The 24,708-nt window shown below is 36.9% G+C and overlaps 1 protein-coding gene across 4 annotated transcripts in view; it reads left to right on the forward strand.

The window, feature by feature from the left end:
• LOC147032063 (osmosensitive cation channel TMEM63C-like) overlaps positions 1-24,708 on the forward strand; it is a 107,545-nt gene that overhangs the window by 813 nt on the left and 82,024 nt on the right. The window contains exon 2 of one of the 4 annotated variants that reach the window (XM_085869355.1): positions 1,144-1,181. The exons of 2 other annotated variants lie outside the window; for them this stretch is intronic. The gene's annotated coding sequence lies outside the window, so the exon portion shown is untranslated. Of the gene's footprint in view, positions 1-1,143; positions 1,285-24,708 lie in introns of those variants that run through there. One more of the 4 variants, XM_085869354.1, reaches the window with a different exon arrangement.

Here is a 24,708-nt window from a genome sequence, read left to right on the forward strand (position 1 = left end):
AATAATGGTCACACTTTGCATCTTGTCAATTTCAATTGAAAAGCCGAAATTGATTTGTGAAGGTAAACAAGGTCTTTAAATACACCTATCATATATATATATATATAATTCCAGCAATGTGTGTGTGTCTGTGACCACTGTTTCTTGACAACCACTGGTCCGGTCTAATTGAAACTTGCCAGGTATATTGCTGGGACCTGAGTATGTGCCTTTTCACGGTTTGATATTAATCGGACAAGTGGTTCTCAAGTTATGGCCATTTATTTACCAAACTAATGACAGGACACGGTGCGATGACGTCACAATTCTTCTTCGTTTGATATGACGTCACAATTGACGCTGGGGAGCTGAGTATGTGCCTTTTCAAGGTTTGATATCGTTCTTCTTCATCTGTTTCAGCTGTTTCCCAAGTGTTTCCCAAGTTATGGCCATTTATTTACCAAACCAATGACAGGACACATTGCTGTGTAGGCGTGACCGATGGGGAAAGGGCGCCTTAGTTACCGTGGCGTAGGAGGGGCAATGGTCAATGGCAGCGAATGTCATGGCAAGCAAAGACAGGGAGGTAAACTTGATTTTAATTCACTCTGTGTGTAAGTATCACAGCAGTTGTGACTTCAATGCAAGCGATAATTCGTGGAATGCATGTGAACATTCCGTACGGGCACGCACCACTTCTGGAGAGTGATGACTTCGTGTATTCTAATAATTTCTCGATTTCTTATGCGCATTTATAGATACACACAATGCCCCAATCCAGTCGTTGTGCGAAGAGAGCGAAGGAACGGCCTGTGTGGTTGTTTGAAAGTTTTGGGTTTTTTTGCACGTACGGGCATGCTAGAGCGAAGGAACAGCTTGTGTGGTTGTTGTTTTTGGCACGCCATTTGAAAGTTTTTGTTTTTGTTTTTTTTGCACGTACGGCCACGCACGTACTGGTACGCACTAGTGTGTATATATATATATATATATATATATATATATATATATATATATATATATTCTCACATTTTATAACCTTTATGAGCTAACTCGTGGGGACTAGGTCTGAGATTCGGACCTGAGACTGCTGGAGAGTTTCTGATAATTTAATCTGTATTCCAAGTGTGGTGGTTTAATCTCCCATGAAAATATTTCTGATTGAAGGTGAATTGCAAGGGGGTGAGGAGTGGACGTGCATCAATGTGAGTGCCACCAATAGAAGGGGTGTTAAACCGTCGGACCTGCCTACCAACACTGACTGTTGTTGGTCGTGAAAGATCTTGCGGTGCCTTTCGTCACGAGTAGGTGAGTTATCGCCGGCACCTTGCAACAAATTCCTGCCCCGACTCACTGCTGCGAAGGCAACGGCAAACCATCCAGCATCACCTCTGCCCAATAACTGCTTCTGCAGCACCAACACTCTGTAAAGACTTCGGTACATTTGATTGGTTGTTTATGATTCGGACGAGCCAAACATTTTCCCATCATCTGAATAATATTATGTCAATATCAATTGTATCATATATGACGAGAAACTCCTTCTGCGGTTCTACTGTTGTCTCAAACTGAATGCAATAGCGTATGTGCACACCAACAGCAGGGTTGAGGGGCAAAATAGAGGGAGACTTAATCAAATACAGGAGGGGTAGGTAACGACACACAGGTAGGCATCATTATACCTTGACATGAATTGGACGGGCATCTGTAGAGAAACGTCAAATAAACTCAGTGCACGGAACTTGAAGCTGGGATTTCGGCATCCGACCCTGTGCACTCAAATACGAACATCAAACCAGGAATACCAAGTTGCCATGATACTCACCTTCAATGTTTATAATCCTAGCTGGCATTGTCATGCCATCTTTATAGTGTATCCGTTCATCGAAATTGCATGTGAATCGTAGCCAGGATCTTCAGACTTCACTCTACGAGGCTTGCTCGACATTAACGTTCCAAGCCTCATGCATCGTGGGCATTTTGTCGTCCAGCTGATGAGCTATGGTTGCCATGATAGCAGGCAAAGGGTCTTTCACTTGCACTGCCATTACACATCTTCGCCAAAATTAGGAAGCTCCTCATGCGCTGTTTTTCTAAATTTTATTTTATTATTTTAAATAATGTTCTTTAAGAGAACAAGACTTCTGAAATTACTTTGAAAAGACTGCACTGACCATTTTTGGTCACACAAGCATGACCACCACTAAAATCTATTTGCTGTTGCAGTTGTGGTGGTTTGTGTGACATGCATAAATGAGAACGGCACTCCGTAGAGCGCATACCTCCACCAGGCTGAACAGTTTGTTTTGTAGCCCACTGATAGGCCGGATATGCATCCAGACATTAACCGAACTCAAATCAAAATGTTCTTGTCACTTACCAATGGATCCACCAAGTTTTGTCATAACTCATCCACAACTTTTTGAAATACCGGTGCTCTACATTGTTTTTGTCCCTATCTCTCAATGGTTAAGAATCACTTAAAAAAATTCTAGTGTCCAGATCCACATCTGGAACTTCACCAAAATCAAACCGATTCATCCTTGTCACACACCCAACGTGCCCACCAAGTTTCATCCTAATCCGTCCACAACTTTTCGAGATACCCTACAAACAAACAAGCCAGCAGTCATAGACTGGTATTTACGAAATCGTCAACTTGACCTCTGACCTTGTCTAATAAAAGCTGTCTCTAGAGAAGGTAGCGATGCAAACCAGAAGTTTCTAAGATGATTCTGTACCAAACCATCAAAAATCGAATGTTTGACCTCTCTGTGACCTTGACCTTTGACCGATTTTGACCAAAATCCAATCAGTGCTACCCACCACCCTCCTGAATCACGTGGTGTAATTTGACATTGGTAGCTTCTTCCATTCTCGAGTTATAACTTTTTTTGGATGTTTGACCTCACTGTGACCTTGACCTTTGACCGATTTTGACCAAAATCTAATCAGCGTTAGCCATCACCCTCCTGAATCACTTGGTGTAATTTGACATTGGTAACTTCTTCCGTTCTCGAGTTATACCTTTTTTTTGGATGTTTGACCTCACTGTGACCTTGACCTTTGACCGATTTTGACCAAAATCTAATCAGCGTTAGCCATCACCCTCCTGAATCACGTGGTTTAATTTGACATTGGTAGCTTCTTCCGTTCTCGAGTTATACCTTTTTTTTGGATGTTTGACCTCACTGTGACCTTGACCTTTGACCGATTTTGACCAAAATCTAATCAGCGTTAGCCATCACCCTCCTGAATCACTTGGTGTAATTTGACATTGGTAGCTTCTTCCGTTCTCGAGTTATCGTGCCTACAAACAAACAAACAAACAAACAAACAAACAAACACACACAAACAAACAATACGGAACCGATAAATATACTTCCGAAATCTTTAGATTTTGTAAGTAACAAACAAACAGACAAACAGACAGTGGTGAAAACATAAAATTAATGTTGGTCATTTTCGATGTAGTTTCCAGCAAGTGACATTTCCCCCACCATTGGACTAGTTTCTTGATTCCATTGAAATACAAGTGACCTTAGGGTCACACTTTTTTTTTTTAATTCATCCTTGTCACACAACCTGTCCACCAAGTTTCGTCTGACTCCGTCCACAACTTTTTGAGATATCGTGCTATGTATCGGTTTAGCGTGATCTCTCAATGGTGAAGAATCACTTTTAAATTTCTCGGCATCATCACCAAAATGTGATTATCATATCTTTGTCACACATCTAACCTCTTCACCAAATTTCATCCAAATCCTTTTGAGATGTCCTGCTCACAGACAAAAAGACAGACAAATGGGTGAAATGTATAAACGCCATTCACCTTTGGTGGGGAAGGTAACAAACCTGACAATATGGATTTTACATCTCATGTTCTCCAGCAAGTGCCTTTGATTGACTCGGACAGAGTTTTCTGACTGTAATAGTGTTTTAACAGCAACAACTGACTTTTGTAACTTTTTGTTTACAAAAGATCATGTTACACTCCAACCAAATAGTGTAGAAGTGTAGTTTGTGCACTTTGAGTTTGTGATTATGACAACACAAGTCTTTGTTATGTATGGCTACTAAAATTCAGCAAAACTAATAAAATAAGATTTAAAAAAATTATGTAATGATGTCTGGTTTGATCTTCTGCCTTGCTGATATAGTGAACAAATAAGGTTTGCACATATGTGCAAGGCAAAGCATGTGTCTGCTTCTGAATACTGTGTGCCTCCTGTTTATGTCTCTTGTTCTTCACCTTTGTACCTCCGACTGGTCCTGTTAAATCGTGCCAAATCATTGTTTTTTTATAACAAGGAAAGTGCTTCCAATTCAATTATTCACAAGGACAAATAACATTCTTTAACTAGAAGGGCACTTGGTGTAGCACATATCTCCGCCACGTAATGTCTGATCCATGAGACCATATCAGGCCCAATACATTTTTGAAATATGATGCTGTATATCGTTTTTGGGCCTATCTCTCAATGGTGAAGAATTACTTAAAAAATTTATCTGATCCGGATTCGGGTCTTCACCACAATTTTAATCGTCTTCCTTGTTACACACCCAACATGTCCATTAAATTTCATCCGTATCCGTCCACAACTTTTTGAGATATCCTTCACACAGACAGACAAACACACAAACAAAAACAGACAGAGAGGGGTGAAAACATAACCTCCTTCACCTTTGGTGGCAGAGGTAAAAATGCAAAAGGATGTAGGGATGTTCCTCCAAAAAGTATGGAAACAAGGTTGGGATGGTCACGAGAAATGACCATGTGAACCCATTCCTACATCCTTCTTTGAGTCATGTTTGTCCCGAGAAAAGACAGTTATATCGAGAGAAAAAAAAACACACACACACACACACACACACACACACACACACACACACACACACACACACACACACACACACACACACACACACACACACACACACACACACACACACTTTTCTAGGGACAACATTAGTTAAAGATAGATGGACGGATGGTCTCACATTAGGAGATGATAAATGGGGCTTCTGGGACACCCATTCAAATTAATGGGGGAAAGGAAAAAACTTTCTGACTCAAGCCCCAAAAACTCAAAATATGAGTAATTTTCTCCCCACCTATCCCCTTCCCTCCCAAACAAGCAAATGTAAAATTGAGATGATGAAAGAGTGAGACTTACTGATTAATGCACTTCTTCCCTTTCATATTTTCATTCCACTCAAAGAGCGAACCAATGAATATTTGTTCATGTTCGACTTTAGGGAATAACTTAGTTTACGTATAACATTCATTTCCATCAAGTATATTCACTTTATCTCTTCAAGCACGAAAGAAAGGGGAGTTCACTATCCCTCCTTCGGTTCTGTAACATGGGGAACTGACTTTAAGAGCACAGTCGTGCTGTGAAAATGAGGAAGTATTCTGTGCCTATGTCTCTCATGGTTATATCTTAAATCATCAGAACACTAACAGAACAAAGTTTATCTAAAAGCAAGCAAAAACAACTTTAATAAAAAGGATATATTTTAAACGAAAGTTTTCTCAAAATCATTCAAAGCAAGCGGTTTCATTTTCGTGTTAAAATGAGTCAGTCTGGAGTCAGCCAAGCTGCCTCGCCCGAAGCAAAAATGCGACTCATTTCCTATGTGAGACACAGCCTGAAAAAACCCATTGTTTTCACATTTCATTGACGTCATCAAGTTGCCTATTTAAACCAACTTGCCAAGTGTGTTTTATTTCGAATATGGAGCGTTCAGATTATTACTACAACCTTGCAGATCAATCGTTTTCACAAGATGAAAGGTGAGATCCTTGTTTTATATTGAATTTTATGTATTCATTATTTCTTGTTTTATACAGAATTATATCATGACAACCAACAACTATTGTATGTCTTTTTCTAACAGGTTGTCCCTAATAAGAACATCGTTGATAACTGATCTGGCCCATGAGTTATTTGAATTACACGACGAGTGGCTAAAAATGAATGACTTCCTTGAAGACATTCGATCGTTCAGAAGAGAATTGAATGACATTTTTGTTGGCTGGAAGAAAATTCTCTCACGTCCTCTGACATTGAATGAGTCGAGTCAAAGTTCAGAGGTTATCCCTCTGTCTCTCTGTGTGTCTTTATGTCTTTGTCTCTCTCCCTCTGTCTTTATCTGTGTGTGTGTGTGTGTGTGTGTGTGTGTGTGTGTGTGTGTGTGTGTGTGTGTGTGTGTGTGTGTGTGTGTGTGTGTGTGTGTGTGTGTGTGTGTGTGTGTGTGTGTGTGTGTGTGTGTGTGTCTCTGTCATTGACTCATTATTATTACGAGCAGAGTACCCACCCTACGGGCAGTCATTATGACATATGAAATCAAAAGCACAAAAAATGTACAATGCAAACAATTTTGTGTTGCCTCCAATTGTTGTTTTATTTTTTCTTAGGATTGATCATTCATAAGACTCCAGGGTATATTACATTGTTAATAAGAGTATTTCTTGATGCCCTAGAATTTGCATGAATTTTGATATAGCCACTATTTCCCACTCTACTCATGGTGACATAGAGCTGGCCATGGCTGAAAAAGTCACTTTTCAAATATAGTCCAACTTTTTTCAATGTTTGTCCCTGGGCCTTATTCGCGGTCATACTAAAACAAAGACGGACGGGAAATTGTTTTCTTTGCATTTGGAATGGAAATAGGTCCTCTGATGGTACCGTTGGCATCCGAGGGATGAAGTCTATTCCCAGTATGGGGTCTGGTAGATAGTCGTGCATCTATGATGCTGGGAAGTAGGTTCTGTATGATATATCGGCTTCCATTACAATGTCCGTTTTTTGGGTCAAAGTTGCGTAGTAACATAATTGGTGCCCCAATTTTCAACCATAATTTATGAGGCGGCATTCCAGATGCAGAGATAGAGTTCAGAAACTCACATGGATATTGATGCACGTTCTCAACATCAATGATTTTGTCACTACTAAAATAAATTTTTTCCTCGCCTGGAAATTCACAAAGTACGATTGTATTTATTTCTGTGACGGCATCATTGGTTGGGCACACTATAGTCCTGCTACACAGCCATGTAGGATCTCGATAGCGATGAGCGAGGTTGTCGAAAATGAAATCGATGAGAGATTTTATATTTTGTTGGAAGTACTTTCCCTCGATTTGCACTTTGAATCCGCCGACATGTGAGAGGAGAGGTAGTCAACCCTCGCCAATCTGAAGGAGAGTATTCGCGAATTCATTGTCGAAGCTGGCATTTTGAACTCGCATATTGACCGTCAAATGATAAAGATGGACGTGTTTCCAAAGCACAGATTGCTTAATCGTGGCTCGATTAGTGTGTGCCCGTCTGCTGCGTCTGATCACTGGAATGATCTGCCGCCAGTCTCCAGAGAAGATAATGGTTATACTGTACCGCCGAATGGCTTATCGACTCCTCGGACATCTCGGAATGTTCTGTCAGCTGCTTCGATGATACATCTATCACACATAGAAACCTCATCAATAACTAAGAGATGACATTTCTGAATGAGCATACCAATACTGTCATTTTTAGTGATGCTGTATACGGAATTTTCCTTTATTGATAATGGCACCTTGCATCGCGAATGAAGTGTACGGCCATAAGGGAGCAGTGTCGCCGCTATTCCGCTCATTGCCGTGGCGAGAGCAACCTTACCTTGGCAAAGAATCGTGTTAAAGACACGAGTTAAGGAAGGTATTTAACAATGTGCAATCTTTTTCAGAATTGAATAATGCCACCCAAGAAATAGGTCTTTCAACTACCACTCCAGCCAGCTTTTGTGTATATATATATATATATATATATATATATATATATATATATATATATATATATATATATATATATATATATATATATATATATATATATATATATATATATATAGTCATACATCCCTTAATCTCACAAAGTCATTCGCGTCAGTCGGGCTTGGATAATTTATTAATTTATAAGCATTTTTCAGAATTTTTTTGCTATACTATATTTCTGTTTTTCAGCCTGTGCCTTTGTGTAATAATTTGATAAATCAATATCCAGTTCTTGGGATACACCAAAGATTAAACCATCTTTTCCAACATGTCATTTGTAGTAGATTAAAAATAATATCATTAAAAAAATTATTTTTGTTGAGTTGAAATAACACAAATAGACATAATTGACCACAACAATTGGAATTTAATTATTGGACTTTAAATGTTTGAAAAACACTATTCTGTAAGAATTTTATTACTTCAACAGGTGGTGGAAGACCATAACTATCTTTTATATTATTTCCGAGTTTGTGGTTTCGTGTCGCGCTATCTTCGACTTTGTTCTGCGCTCGAGTAACGTGATATTCGGCTTACATTATCTCGAAGACCATATGAGGTGTATGGTACAAAAAAGTAAATAAAATGGTTCTGAAACAGTGAAATCGTATTCCACTTACTGCATTAAAGTAAAATTACTACTGATACTCTGCATCAGTTCCTTTCTCAAACACACCCACCCCAACATGTCGCGCAGAGCGCGGTATATGTTAGTCAACATAATATTTGTCTTGACCATTAAAAATACAAACCAAATGAGAACCGTTCCCATTGTGATCTTCTAAGTTCATAATAATATTATTTGTATGCTTAGACACGTTTGTTAATTCATCTCTCATACAAATAACCACATAATGAATTATTTAATTTCTTACAATAATTGATAAGTTATAAATTTGATGTTGTATTCTTTCCAAATTCTTTAAACCACTCATCAATGCTCAATTATATATTAGAAAGATATAATCCATTACCCCTTTTAGGTAATTTTACATCTGCTTGTGCGATAGAAGAAAGCATATCTCCAACTAACAATCTCGCTTTATCAGGCAGACTTTCAAGTTTTTCAGCAAAATCTACAATTACACCACTTCCACTAATTTGTTTCTCCAACTCTTTGTTATGTCTTTCCAACTCTTTTTGAGCCCGGGGTTGAGCCTTCCTTTCGTTGGCAGTTTTCACCGCTCCGAAATACTACCCATCAATGCTCCAGCTGCACTTAAACCAGCAAATAAAGGAATTAGAAATGGGAGAAATCCTCCACTCGTCTCTCTTATTGAATATTTCTTCAACATTGGTTTGACATTTTAATTTTAAGTGAGCCAGGATCGTTCAAGATTTTCACCTGTTCTCTTGTGAGCAAAATATCAATTCTTACTGCTCCTTTTCTCTGAATTGTATTAATGTTCATCATACAAGGCTTTTGATTTTGAATACAAGATGATAGTTTATGAAGATTGATTTGATTAACATATACCCCAATTGGTACTTTACTACTCATTTATTTATCAAAAAAATTATGTGAGACTAATCCTAACACCATTATCGGTATTAATATGTAATTCTGTTTCTTCCAAAAGCAAACAATATGTATCAACTTCTTCACTCTTTCCTCTTTCAATGTATCGGGAAGTGTCCACTCGATTAGACTTTATAGTTTCTTTTTGAGCACTCAGGTCAATCGCATAGATTGTTTGCAGACTTTTAAATGCTGTCATATCCAAAATGGGTTCTTTATTTCCATTGCTTTCACACACCTTTTGGAAAGACTTGTATGCTTCAGCATAATCATTTTTTTCCCAATTAATTTCCAATCTGTCTTGTGGATAAAATGTTCCATCTAGAGAAACGTGAAGTTGTTTCACCTTTGCATTACCACTCAATGCATTATTCTTATCAGTAGCAGAATCACCATCTGTTTTTTTTTTTTTAAATGAGCCACAGATATCATGGCTTTCCTTCCAGAACACCCAAATTCCAAAAATAAAATATTGTATTTGTTCTTATTCCATCATTAAAATCACCTACAATCAAAGTACAGTGTATAAAAACCGAATTTATGCCTGAGGATATTTGAAAGACATTATCACTGTTAAACGTCCCAATAGTTTCAATCTTTTTTGAGGAGAAACCCAATAACTCTCTCGAAATGAATTATCACTTGTGAAATCAACCTTGAATTGTTGATTTTGAAGTAGGTTTTTGAATATCTATAATAATATTTTTTTGGTTCATCACCCTTTTTTTCATAAGGCGAGCAATTTCGTAAGATATTTGAGAAATCTCATATGCTCCGGGTGAAACTGTTATCATTTTGTATCCACTTCCTGGATTACAACTAAACTTGTCATTTTTCTCGGTGATATTAAACAAGGTATTATAAGTTTCCATGGACAATAAAGACACCTCATATTCTTTTGTTGCGTCAAGTTGTAGTGGGTATGGGAAGGTAGATGTGTGGTCGCTTGTGAAATTAAAACGAAGTATTGTGCTTCTCATCTTTTTTAATATGGGATAAAATGTCTTTGTATTGACATTTATTAATTATTTTCATGTTCATCAACTGGTCTAAAATGGCTGATGCTTCATGAAAACAATTGTTATTTCCAACCTTCTTACGACCTAACAGTAATAAGTCTATTAACTAATTGTGATGAGTCATTTGGAAGAAAACGAACACCTGGACCAAGCCTACTTAAAGCCTGAATAGTGTGTTTCTCCTTCTCATTCTTCCTACTTTTACCAGATAGACTAACCCTATAATTATGAGAGTCCAGCAGATCAATATGTACTCCATCGTCCTTATTTTTCATCTCCAGTGGTTTATCAAAATACTTTGATTCATCCCTCACAGTTGAACATTGTTTTCCATCTTTTGCTAGAAGAAACATTCATCTCAGAGTTAGTTTTACAGCGGGTTGAGCAGAACTCAAGAACCTTAATTCCTCATTAAATATCAATCCCTTTTCTTGAACAAGATGAAATATTGCTGGTTGTTCTGTTGGAATGAGTCCTGCTTTGGTTTTTGAATCCACTGAATATTCATTGTTTTGAAGAGCCTTCACAATATAATCAGGGGGTTGATTAATCTCTTCCAGTTGTTGAAATCATCCTTCATCGTATTCTAATTCTCCTCTATGCCCTAATTCTTCCTCCGTCATTTGACTGAAATCTTTTAACATTTGAAGTTTTTTAGGAGTATATTCTATTGTGGGAAATGTGTAAGCATCTATAATTTTTTCTTGGGAAGTTTTTTAAATTGGTTAAAAAATTTTCTTGTTTTTTTTCAAATGCTTCTTCACCCATTAGTTTCTGCCTGCATTTCTTCTTTATGTCTTCCTGTTGTTTTACAACTTTTGAAACCAACTCTTGATGTTCCTTAAATCTTCTTGCTATTATTTTTTGCATCCATTTATTTATTGGAAAATATCATTCACTGAATTATCAAGGTCAACAGGGAAATTTTCCTTTTCTTCATCATTAAAGTAGATGTGTTCAAATAAATCCTTTTCTTTAAATATTTCATCAAATTCTTTATTATCATTAATACGAGTTTTAATTTCTTCTTCACAAATACTTGTATTTCTGCTTTTCATACATTTGCGTTGAGTTTCTTCATCAACATCAAAACCGAATGATAAAATCTTAACCCCATTACCACTCATATGTTTAATAATTTGTCTCATTCCTTCTGGATTCGTTTCTAATATCCCAAGACCACCAGATTTTAGTTTCCTTAACTCAATCTTACAATGTGAATATTTTGTTTTACCAAGAGAAACCTCCTCAAAGATTTGGCCTTCATTCCTCAATCGCATATGTTTCTCCACTGAAATACAGTAATAATCTTCACCTTCTACTTCTCCAAGTCTTATTGCTCTGGTTGTTGTTGATACAATATGAACAACATGGTGCTTTTTACGCAAATTTACAATATTCTCATTTGTACTCTACAAGAACCTTGATTTATGAAAGTTTTTTTTTCCAGAAGCAGATTTAGCCTCAAGATTTATAACAATAGATGTCATTTATATATGTAATTGTTTATAAAATAAAAACCATATCTTTTAATATCTCATCTTGTTTCACAACAATATATTTATATTTTTCAGGCATGTGCTTCATCTCATCCCCAAATTCCGTTTTACGACATAATGTAGAACGATTGTCTCTCCAAAAATTGTTTATATCTATTGAATTTAACTTGAATAAAATAAAAGTATTAGCATTGTTTCTTATTGAGCGACGAGGGAGTTGAAAGTATGATTGACTAAGATAAATATAATTACAAGAATGTCTCCCTCTTGTGTAGTAGCTATCCATTACCGTTTGGTTTCTCTCATTAACACAATCATCAAAGATAACGATGTTCGTTTTTGATTTATCCAAATCTTGGGGAGAAGGTGTATCATCCGTATTATCACTGAGAATACAAGTTATCGGTGTTGATTTCTTTCTATATTTCTGTGTCTCACAAAATAGTTGTATTGTATCTTCAATGTTGTAATCATTTAGTTGGTTTTGAAGTTTAAATAAACCGATTATATCTTCTTTTTGAAGACCAGCATTAAAACCTTGTGAGAGTATCGTGTAGTCGATAGTAGAAAAATCGTGCAAATTATGGTACAAGCATCAAATTTGGCATTTCTGTTCTGCAGGACTTTCTGATCAAATCTGCCCGATTGGACATTTGAAAATCCAAATTTTGAAAAATTTGAAAAAATAAAAATATTAAAAATAATTTGAAGTCACAGCTGGCTGAAATTCTTGAAGCGCAAGTGAACATCCCAGACAGAGAACCAAGGGGAGATGCAGTCATCATTGATGGCTCAGCACTTATCAATGCCCTACCTCCACGCACTTCAAAGATATTTGATAACTATGCAAAAGAAGACGTCATCCCAAAGGTGGAATCCTATGGTGCCAGGTACGAGAGGGTGGACGTAGTGTTTGATGTGTACAAGAAGTCAAGTCTGAAGTCCGAGGCAAGGTCGAAAAGGGGGCAAGGAATCAGAAGAAGAGTGACAGGAACCAGTAACACCCCAAGTAACGGAAGAAGCTTTCTTCGAGATGACACCAACAAGAATGAGCTGTTTCCCTTCCTTGCGGAAAAGATGTGTGAAGCACAGACGACAAGCACAGTCATTGTCACAAAATGAGAAGATGACATTAGCAACACAAGGAAGTCACTGGATGCTGTGTCTCCATGTTGTCCTGAAGAAGCTGACACTCGAATACTTGTACACGCCAGGGATGCAACGAAGGATGGTAGCAAGTCCATTATCATTAAGGCTAATGACACGGACGTACTCGTCATAACAATATCTGTACTGCCATCCTTACAGGAACTAGGTCTTGAGAACATGTGGATTGCCTTTGGCCAAGGAGCCAAGGCACGATGGATTCCAGTCCATGAGGTAGTTTCTGCAATAGGGCCTGAGAAAGCTCGAGGGATCCCATACTTCCATGCGTTCACTGGATGTGACGTCGTGTCTGCCTTCCGCGGTAAGGGGAAGAAAACTGCATGGCAGACTTGGACCGTCTGATGATGTTTCTGAAACATTCACCAATCTCAGCCAGCATCCAACATTGATTCGTGATCTTGGCTTTTTTGAAGTTTTTTTTTTTTTTTTTTTTTTCAAATTTTTCAAAATTTGGATTTTCAAATGGCCAATCAGGCAGATTTGATTAGAATCCCCTGGAGAACAAATGTGCCAAATATGATGCTCGTATCATCATTTGCGCGATTCCTCTCAAAATTGCTGTTATCTGCCCCTCAGTAGTTGATACTCAGGTTGAAAACTCGACTTTGTGAAAATGATTAAATTATCATAATCTAAAAAGTTGGGAGTAAGGAGCATCTTCAAAAGTAAGCAGGTTTTTCCACATCCGCTTGAACCAACTATGAGATATCTTAATGAATTTGGAAGATTTTTATGGTTGTTAAATTTTGTCTTATTTTCCCAAATGGGTAAAAAATCATTCATTTATAAATTTAGAAAACAGGTTATTTAATTTATTATTGGCTTTTTTAGAAACTCTATATTTTTCCTTAGTTCAGGTTTAATTTCAATATAATCCATCATTTTATTTATACAATATCTTGTGTTGATATTTCCCTGAAAAATGACAATCGTTAATAATATAAATCATCAATCCACGAAGCATGGTCGTCATTTGTTCTGTCTCTTCTCTTGTAAGGAAAGGTGTTTTATCACCCTCATACTTTACATTCATTTCTCGAATGAATGTTGTAAAGTATTTCATTGTTGGTGTAAATCTCAAAGAATTATATTCCTTTTTATATTTTTTATTTTCATTAATGAGAAGATAATCACACAACATACATTGTTTATAGGCTTTTGATTCTGTGTTTCATCCCCGTCTTTCACACGCAGGACAATTCTCAAATTTGTCATGTGGAGAATCAGGAAATTCATGAGGCTCAAAATCTAGTAAACTATTAATATTTATAAAGTAAAACTTTACTTCAAATAAAATTCATCTTCGGTATCATCTTTGGTGCTTTCATTGGTGCTTTCACAATCATCTATAAAACTACTTTCATCGTTTGCAACTTTCATAAAACTACTATCGTTTGAACACAAACTCTCGGTATCATAACTCTCTTCTGTTCCAACAGAGATACTATCATCACTCTCATAATCTTCAAAATCTTCAGTTCAATAATGACTCATTTAATTAGTAGAAAAAAATATTACCATCTATATCGATATACTTTTTTTCATTAACAGATTCAACTACAACATTTTTTATATTTAAGGTAATTTTCAAATGGTCCTTAACTGCTATTGAACGAAATGTCATTTCACCTGATATATTAACATCCTTTATTTCATCAGGATTTACATCTTTAGGGTTGTTGAAAAAAATACAAATTTCTCCTTACATATTACAGATGGTCTTATCTTTTCTTTCTAACGCTTCATCCATGAGGTTTTTCTCTTTTGATACTTTTTCTTATTTGATTGCTTTTTCTAGTTTTGAATATATTGCCAGAAGCAGAGGAGAAACATTTGTTTGAGCTACTTTAATTGATGTTCTTCCAGATATAATAAAAGCCCTTATACTGAAGGAAATTAAAGAACTCATATTGGTTCACAAAAAAATATATTCACGAAAAAAATAAGTGACCACTATATTCGTCATTGTTGTCTGTATGTCTGTATGTCTGTATGTCTGTATGTCTGTATGTCTGTATGTCTGTATGTCTGTATGTCTGTATGTCTGTATGTCTGTATGTCTGTATGTCTGTCCCGAGCATAGCTCCGTGGGTTTTGATCCGATCCTGACAATTTTGGTGGGAGGTTTATATCATGATCTCGTTGTGTTTTCCTGTAAATAGGCGTGGTGCGCCCATTATGGGCGGAGCCACGCCCAAAACATGTGTTTGTAGGGGGTAGACGATTTCAGTTTGCATCTTCTCCTAGGGGGTTTGTCGAATCTGACAGGGGTTTCGGTATTTGGTTAGCCCAATGGCACCTGCATAGCCCCACGGAGCTCGATTTTCATTTTCGTCCCAAGGTCAAGGTCACAAGGTCACAAACTTCGAAAATTGCGAATTTTGACATAAAAGATTTTCTTCTCCGAGGGGTTTGTTGAATCTGGCAAGGGTTTCGGTATTGGGTTAGCCCAATGGCACCTGCATAGCCCCACGGAGCTCGATTTTTCATTTTCATGTCAAGGTGACAAGGTCACGAACTTAGAAAATTGCGAATTTTGACATAATTTTTCTTCTCCGAGGGGGTTGTCGAATCTGGCAGGGGTTTCAGTACTTGGTTAACCCAATGGCACCTGCATAGCCCCACAGAGCTGCATTTTTCATTTTTGTCCCAAGGTCAAGGCCACAAGGTCACGAACTTAGAAAATTGCGAATTGTGTTTTTAGGGGGTAGCCAATTTCAATTTGCATCTTCTCCTAGGGGGTTTGTCGAATCTGCCAGGGGTTTCAGTGTTTGGTTAGACCAATGGCATCTGCATAGCCCCACAGAGCTCAATTTTTCATTTTCATCCCAAGGTCAAGGTCACAAGGTCACGAACTTAGAAAATTGCGATTTTGACAGAAAAATCCATCTTATTCGAGGGGTTTGTCAAATCTGGCAGTGGTTTCGGTATTTGGTTAGCCCAATGGCACCTGCATAGCCCCATGGAGCTTGATTTTTTTTTTTAATGTTTTTATTTTTTTTTCATTTTCATCACAAGGTCACGAACTTAGAAAATTTCGAATTTTGACGTAAAAATCATACGACCGCCCAAACTTTGAGAGCTAGGATGACAATATTTTTATGCATAATCTTGAGGTCATTCCCCACCTCCAGTCTTGAAACCATTTTGCTCTATCTCGAACACCTTGCCCGTGGCGCCCCCTTCAAGTTTGTTTTTACGCTGATTTCATCAAAGTATGGATAATCCGATGAGTGCGAAATTCCATATAGCCTAAATGACGTTATATTGTTCCTGGAATGTTCCAGAGGAAGTTTTGCACCAAAGGTCATAATCCTTGACCTTTGACCTTAAAAGGTCACAAAGGTAAAATTTTCAAAGTTGTGGTAATCAAACCGGGTTTTTGACCTTCTTCGACAAACTAACTCCAATAAGCTATAGCACGTATCCTGTTTCCTTCTTTTAATGTCCACAACATTGTTTTGTGACCTTTAAAGGTAATGCAAAGGTCAAATTTTGAAAGTTGTTGAACGAAACCAGGTTTTCGACATTTTGCAGCTAATAACCTGTCACTCGTACCACATCATGTTGATCATTTTATAACTTGGTCAAACATTATCACATTGTCTCATCCTTGACTTCTGAAACAATCTACATCATCAAATACCGCTCGTGAACAATCGTCGTCTTCAGACTTGTTATTCACCATAATTGTTTTTATCCAGTAGTCGTTATATTTATCTTTATTCAATTTTACATCCTCGACACATTTCTCAGTCTCTTTTACAAATGAAGAGATTGATTGAAACTTGTCTTTTGTGTCTTGATATTGATACATTGTATTTATTAAGTAAAAAAAGTTGGAGTATAAAATGGTTTCAAGCACAGATTCACCTTTCAAATTAAATGGAATTTTCATCAAGAAAATTATATTTTAAGCAAAGTTTTGTTATATAACTATGGTGAATACAACATACTGCGATGTTTGTAATCATGAATATAAATGTTATAAAAAAAAAACCTTCAAACCAACAAACACACATTCAATCTTTTTCGACAAATATCTCCACTTGACCAAGAAACAAAACATTGTGATAGATGTCATAATGATATTCTTGTTGACAAGATGTTGATAACACTGTAGTAGGTAGTGGATTAGCTATTCCAAAAATAATCTTTTTAGATATACACATCTTAAAATCAGATCCTCTTCAAGGTTCTTCTTATATTGATTTACCAAGAGATAAAACTTAAGAAAGCGGTTGTTAATATTCAAAACAAAGATAATAAATGTTTTCTATGGTCTGTTCTTGCTCACTTACATCCTCCACAATGGAAACCTGAAAGGGTTGAACATTATAAGAAATACGAGAATACATTAAATGTTAAAGTTTCCAATGTCATTGAGAGATATTCCTAAATTTGAGATAATGAATAATCTGTTAATGTATATGGATTAACAGATACAAAAAAGTTCAGTTATTAAAAATTTCAAACAACTATAAAAATGATGAAACACACATTGACCTTCTCTACTTTACTTCAAAGGAAAAATCACATTATGCTTTCATCAAAAATTTATCAAGATTAACCACATCACAACTATACAAGAGAAAATGTAAAACGTGTCTTTGTAAGAGATGTCTCAACTCCTTTCACACAAATGAATGATTAAATCAACATTCGAAATATTGTAGTAATCATAAATCAACCATAATCAATTTACCAAAAGCAGGTTCAAACCATAGACTCCTATAGAGAAGGACTGGAACCTCCCGTGCTCGGGGTTTGTAACTTGAGTCTGAGGGATTAACTTGAGTCTGGGGCTAAAATGACTTCTCGAAGGGCTAGAGACACCATCTTGGGATCCATATAGGGGTTTTTGAGGACGGCGAGTTCAATAGTTTCATGTTCAACACCACCTGAGGTCATGTTCAAGATCAAAAGGTCATATTTCAAGGTCAAATTACTGAATTTTGGTATTTTTTGCCCGTTTTTGTGTCTAACTCATAAACGGTGAGAGATGGCTGATTGTAATAAGATGCAAGTGTGTATAGCTGTCAAACGTTGATATTTATTGTCATATATCATATCACATAAACATTATATGCATGTGACAACACTATGCCTATTACAACTGTGTCTATGTCTATTACTAGTTGGAGAGCTTTTATTGCCTCCTGAGGCATCCCAAAGCTTTTTCTTTGTCACTTACATTGAGGACATGAGCTTTCAATAGAATGTTAGCTAAAGTAGTACATGCGGCATCACTACGAGCTAAAGGTGCATCTACAGAGGATAACAGCTTAGCAAAATGAAATCGGCAATGCATTTTAGTCTTGTCATACAAATTATAGGCATTATGTACAAAAAAGACGGTTGACATAGTCAGCACACTCAATCCACCTCTATTCAAATTATCTAGAAACTCAGATGACACCTCGTTACCATCTTCATCATCAATGATCTCCTCCATACGAGTGCTATCGTCATATTTATGAACAAGGTGTCTGGCCAAATAAACTACTTTATGCTTAAGGGCATCGTCAGACCCCAAGAGATCCTGAGTGTCTTGAGGAGTAATCTCGTCAATGAGTTCACTTCACTCATCTGGATTTATGGAAGTTGTACAGTTCTTGTCGCAATCAATCACATGAGAACTAGATTCTGGCATTATGTCATGCTTAATGAGTGTTTGCAAATTTACAATTTTAGCTGCATCCATAATGTCAACTACATCAATGTAGAAGTTTTCACCGCTTCTTTGCCTGGCTTGGCCGAAAAACTTTTCCAAGGCTTCATCTGCAAATATAGCAGGAAGAACGTTGTCAAAGTCTTTCTCTGCCAGAAGCAATTTGGCAGCCTCCACATTACTACGTGTGGACACAGTGAAGGCTTCAGCAGTTTGCTGAGTTACCTTCAGCTTATAACCACCATCTCCTTGCCATGCGCAGGTAGATATAATTTGGCAGGCCTGCTCCAGCCTAGTGAAACTTGTACAGTCTGCTGTACAAGGCTGTCTGGATTCGTCGCGCAGATGGATAGCTGAGAAACGGTCTTTCACGTTCATCATCTTGAACCACTCACTCATTATCTGGGTGAGGATGATTGTGCCTTCGCTGGTGCCCAGGGAATCCTTGAAGGTCTTTAAAGCAGCGACAGTCTTGTCATTGAACACTTGGCATACCAATGGTACGCTCTGGCGTTGAAGGGGCTTGGGGAAAACAGCGGTGTGCATCAGCTTGGTTAAGCGAATAGGAGTAGTCCAGTTGATCTCATAAACCTTCTGAATATCACTCCAGTAAGCTTTGTACTCATTACCATCTGCGACAAATGAGAGTGTCTTGTAAATCAACAGTAATCCAGTTGTTGTGAACATTTTTGAAGATATGCATGTAGTCGTACACTAAGAACATAGATTGCTCTTGAGTTGACAGCACGTGGCAACTTCCTGGTCCTCAAAGATTTGAATAAACACTGCGGTTGGCATTGCAATTGTCACATATCAAAGAAATCACAGTACCACCAGCACAAACTACAGCAGATGCAGCTTCGATAAGGAGTTCCTTCAGCTGATCGGCAGTTAGTTTTTTGCAGGGCAAAGTGCGTAGAATATAGCGTGGACCACAGAAATGGCAGGCAACTTCAACAACCATAGCATGTGAAGCAAGCATTTCGTGTTCACTACCCGCTGCTGCATTTTGAGCATATCCTACAACATGCCCTCCAGAAATTAGCAATGTCTCGACCAGCTATACCTCGTCAAACATTAAATTGACCAAACGCTGCTGTGGTTTAAGCTGGTCGAACAAGGTTTTAAGGTTGGAGTCCTGCTGACTCCTAGCAAGCATCTGTTTTACCTTTTTTGTTGATGGTAGAATGATTAAGCCGGATCGACGAATCATTTTGTATGCACTGGGTGATATGTTGTGAAGCTGCATTGCGAAAATCATAGTATCAGTATCAAATTGGCGACGATCAAGAGGTTTGAACATAAGATGCAGCTGCGACAGAAGGAAGGTGAAATGAGGAAGCTCGTGTGCCTCATTCATCCAACAGAGCTGGCTTATTACAAGCTGAAGAATTTACTTGCTTGTGCATTCATAGATGTTTACCTGGTCAGTTATGGATCTAATCTGGGACCATTTTGAGAGCAGGCTGTTCTTCTGCAAAGGAAAAAGTCGTTTGTGCACCTCAATGCCATCTTTCTCAACTATATTCAAGAATAGAAATCCAAAAGGTGAGTGAACTTGTTGGAAATGAAAGAACTGCTTGACAGTTTGTCCAGTAGCATCAGTTCTTGATAGGTAAAGGTTTTCCTGGTCTTTTATGACGTTAAAGCCAGGAAAATAGGAGCTGATTTTAGCACAGAAGTGGTCGAAATCTTGGATATTGTCTGCAGCCTCATCAGCTGCCTGCATCTTCTTAGCTCTTGGTTCTGATGTAGAAGATGATGTTGGGCATGGGGCTGAGGTCACCTGCTTCAAAGCTGATTTCGGTACTCCAGGAAATATTGATGGGGGTTCTTTGGGTTGTTTGCCACCCCTAACTGACACCCAATCACAATTGAAATGTGTCTCACAAATATATATATATATATATATATATATATATATATATATATATATATATATATATATATATATATATATATATATATATATATATATATATATATCTCCTTTAAGCACCTCAAGCTTTCTTTCTCATTTGGCATTGCCAATATCCATCTCTCCCTCTCCTCAGGATCTTTTGGGAAGGATATAACCTTTACATAAGGTGTCCAATCATAGTTTCCTCTACAACCAAAGCAGCTGCAATGACGTGGCATATTGTCACCAAAGTAGGAAACAACACAAAGATCCTGTGAGATCACCAGCTGGACAGTTTCTGAAAGAGAAACAAACAAAACATACATTAGTTAACGATGATAGAAATCAGCAAGTAGGTGCAGTAGGTGCACAATGTCATGTTTTGTCATAGACTTTACAAAAGTTTTCCTCTATGAGTTAGACACAAAAACGGGCAAAAAATACCAAAATTCAGTAATTTGACCTTGAAATATGACCTTTTGACCTTGAAGATGACCTCAGGTGGTGTTGAAAATGACACTATTGAACTTGCCGTCCTCAAAAACCCCTATATGGATCCCGAGATCGTGTCTCTAGCCCTTCTCGAAGTCATTTTAGCCCCAGACTCAAGTTAATCCTTCAGACTCAAGTTACAAACCCTGAGATCGTGAGGTTCCAGTCCTTCTCTATAGGAGTCTATGGTTCAAACATATCATTCAAAGATTTTAACAAATTATAAAACATCTGTTTGTGATGTATGCTGATTTTGAAGGTATCCTTGAAAAGATAGATACTGTTTCTCCCAATCCAAATAAATCATACACAAATAAATATCAAAAACATACTCCTTGTGGTTTATGAGATATTATCAAATCATCTGTTGGTGATGAATACAACAAGATAGAACTTTATAGAGGACAAGATGCCCCAGAGGAGTTTGTAAGACTCTTGGAAAAAGACTGTATAAGATGAAGTGAAATAATGGTTGAAACCTATAAACTAATGTCATTAACAAAGGGAGAGAAAAAGGAATTTAGAAAGAATGGTAGCTGTCATATTTGTAAGGTGAAAATTGAGGGAGAGGTTAAAGGTTGGGATCATTGTCATCTTACTGGAAAATATGGAGGTCCAGCTCATTCCCGTTGTAATCTTAATTACAAGCCCCCAAACTTTATTCCTGTCTTTCCTCACAACAACACTCACTATGACACACATCTATTTATAAATGAACTTTCAAAGACATCTGGAGATAATTCTGCCATTCCTAACACAGATCAAAAATACATCTCATTCACAAAAACAGTTCATACATCCCCCATAACCCATATCAGATTTCTTGACACATTCAAGTTTATGGCAAGTCCATTATCTAACTTCGCATCAAATATTAAAAACTTACCGAATCTTAAATCACATTTCTCATATCAAGAAGAGATTGGTCTCTTATCATAAAAGGGAATATATCCGTATGACTACATGGATTCATTTGAGAAGTTTAAAGAAACACAACTTCCTTCAAGGGAAAGTTTCTGTCGCAAGTTGAATAAAACTCATATTTCCGATAGAGATTATAAACAAGCTTAAAAGGTTTGGGAGAAGTTTAATATGAAGAATCTTGGAAAATATCATGATTTGTATCTTAAAACTGATGTATTGTTATTGGCTGATGTGTTTGAAACTTTTAGAACAGTCTGTCATAATAAAAATTCTTATGGATTAGATCCCGCTCACTATTACTCAGCCCCAGGTTTGGCTTGGAGTGCTATGTTAAAAATGACAAAATAGAATTTGGAATTAATCAGTGATATAGATATGCTTTTAATGATAGAGAAGGCTGAAAGAGGAGGAATATCTCAAGTATGTTCCAAGAGATATGCTAAAGCAAATAACAAATATCTTCCTGATTAAAATAAGAATGAGGACAACTCTTACCTGATGTATTATGCTGTAGCTTGGTGTTGGCTCAGTGGTTAGGGTGGCGGCTTGGGATCCTAGGGTCCTGAGTTCAAGCCCTGTCGGCTGCTGAATTAATACACCAGGGGGTTGACTCAGCCTGTCATCCTTCCGAGGTCGGCGAAATGAGTACCAGTTCCAGTGTGTGTACTGGTAGAGGGGCACTGCATCAGCAACACAGTCGCGCTTCAAGAAATTATTGCTACCCCAGCAGCTAAGCTGCCATACGACCACCACCATGTATTATGATGCTAACAATTTGTATGGGTGGGCATGTCTCAATATTTACCTTATGGAAAACTTAGATGGGTTCAAGAAAAACATTATGAAAAAGTTTTACATGACATTGTTGTCTCCTCTCAAAAAGAATTGGATGAAGCTGAAGTTGGATATTATTTTGAGGTTGATTTAAAATATCCAGAACTTCATCACAAACATAAAGACCTACCTGATGCTCCTGATAAAGAAAGTCCAAGAAAAGAATGGTTAAGTGATTACCAACAGTCATTTAATATAAAAGGTAAATTTACAGAAAAACTACTGACTACATGAAATGACAAAGAAAGTTATGTTTTGCATCAAAGGAACTCAAGACAATATTTATCTGTTGAGTTGAGAGTGAGGATAACTAATCGGATTTTGAAATTTAAACAGTAATTGGTTAAAGAAGCACTGTATATTGATTTTAATACAAAAAGGAGAACAGAAGCAAAAACACATTTTGCGAAGTACTTTTATAAATTAATAAATAATGCTGTATTTGGAAAGACTATGGAAAATGTTTGGAATTGACAAAACATAAGACTTGCTGCATCTTGGAAACAGGCTTCAAAGTTAATTAATCGACCAAGTTTTGAGCGAGCGGAGGTGTTTTCAGAGAACTTTTGTGGTATTCATTTGAAAAAAGAGAGTATTGAAATGGATAAACCTATTTATATAGGAACAATTCTTGACTTGTCAATGTCGTTAATGTATGACTATTACTATACCATATATCCTCACTTAACGACTGAGTTCCGTTCCTACGACCAGGTCGGTAAGCGAATTGGTTGATAAGCGAGGAGCCGGAAATAATAGAGGAAAGCAGCTCTAATATACATTACTTCGTTTTGCATACTGTAAATACAGGTAATCATTTTTATTTATTCTGAATAAAGAAAAGGTCTAAAGGAAACTCCAACTTGATAACTTTGTTTTAATTTGCATAACTCTTACATATTACAGAACATAAAAATACAATCAACAAAAATTATAAAAATGATGTACGAAAAAAATTAAAGTTACAAAAAAAAGATATTCAGATTAACATTTTCGTCATCGAATCCTTCAAAGTATGATACTGGTTTGGGGTACTCACCACTGAGACACCGCGCTGCCGTTTCCACAACCAAATTTCTCGTACAGCATACAATACCGACTGGTCGGAGAGCTGGTCGTTAGTCTGAGCGGTCGTTAAACAGGTAGGTCGTCAAGTGAGGGCCTGTAATAATTTAAAATCAAAGTGTAAGGATAATGTGTCATTGTTGTATATGGATACGGATAGTATTATATTAGAAATTAAGACAAGTGATGTATTTCAGGATATGATTGATAATATTGATATATCTGATACAAGTAATTACAAGTCAGGTGATGTGTTGTTTTCATCAAATAATAAAAAGGTTATTGGTAAGTTTAAAGATAAATTGGGTGGGAAGGTCACGAGTGAATTTATAGGATTGAGATCAAGGTCTTATGCTTTCACGTACTGTATATTGATGATGATAACATTGAAAGGTGTGATAAGAAGCTAAAGGGAATAAAGAAAACTATAATCAAGGAAACAATAAACTTTAAACATTATTACAACTGTTTAACCTTAAAGAAGGAAGAGTACAGAAAAATGAATTCAATAAGAAGTTATAAACATCAATTATATACAGAAGAGATAAATAAGAAAGCATTAGGAGCTTTTGAGGATAAAATATATATTTTCGAGAATGGAATCAATCGTCTCCCTTATGGTTATAGGTATTAAGATATTGGGTTGGGAATTTTAACAGGCTGCCGCCTTCTTTTTACTGATTTATAAATGATAAAACCAAGCAATAACCAAGCCAAAGAGTGGAAATGTAAACAGCCTTGGTATTTAAATGGGAAACATAAAGAATGTGAGAAATATAAAATAAGTCTTATTGAAGAAATAACCGCGTAAAAGTAGA

Source organism: Eptatretus burgeri, chromosome 2, assembly GCF_056783735.1.
Source record: "Eptatretus burgeri isolate ZD-2024b chromosome 2, Ebu_testis_v1, whole genome shotgun sequence".
NCBI classification, from domain to species: Eukaryota; Metazoa; Chordata; class Myxini; order Myxiniformes; family Myxinidae; genus Eptatretus; species Eptatretus burgeri.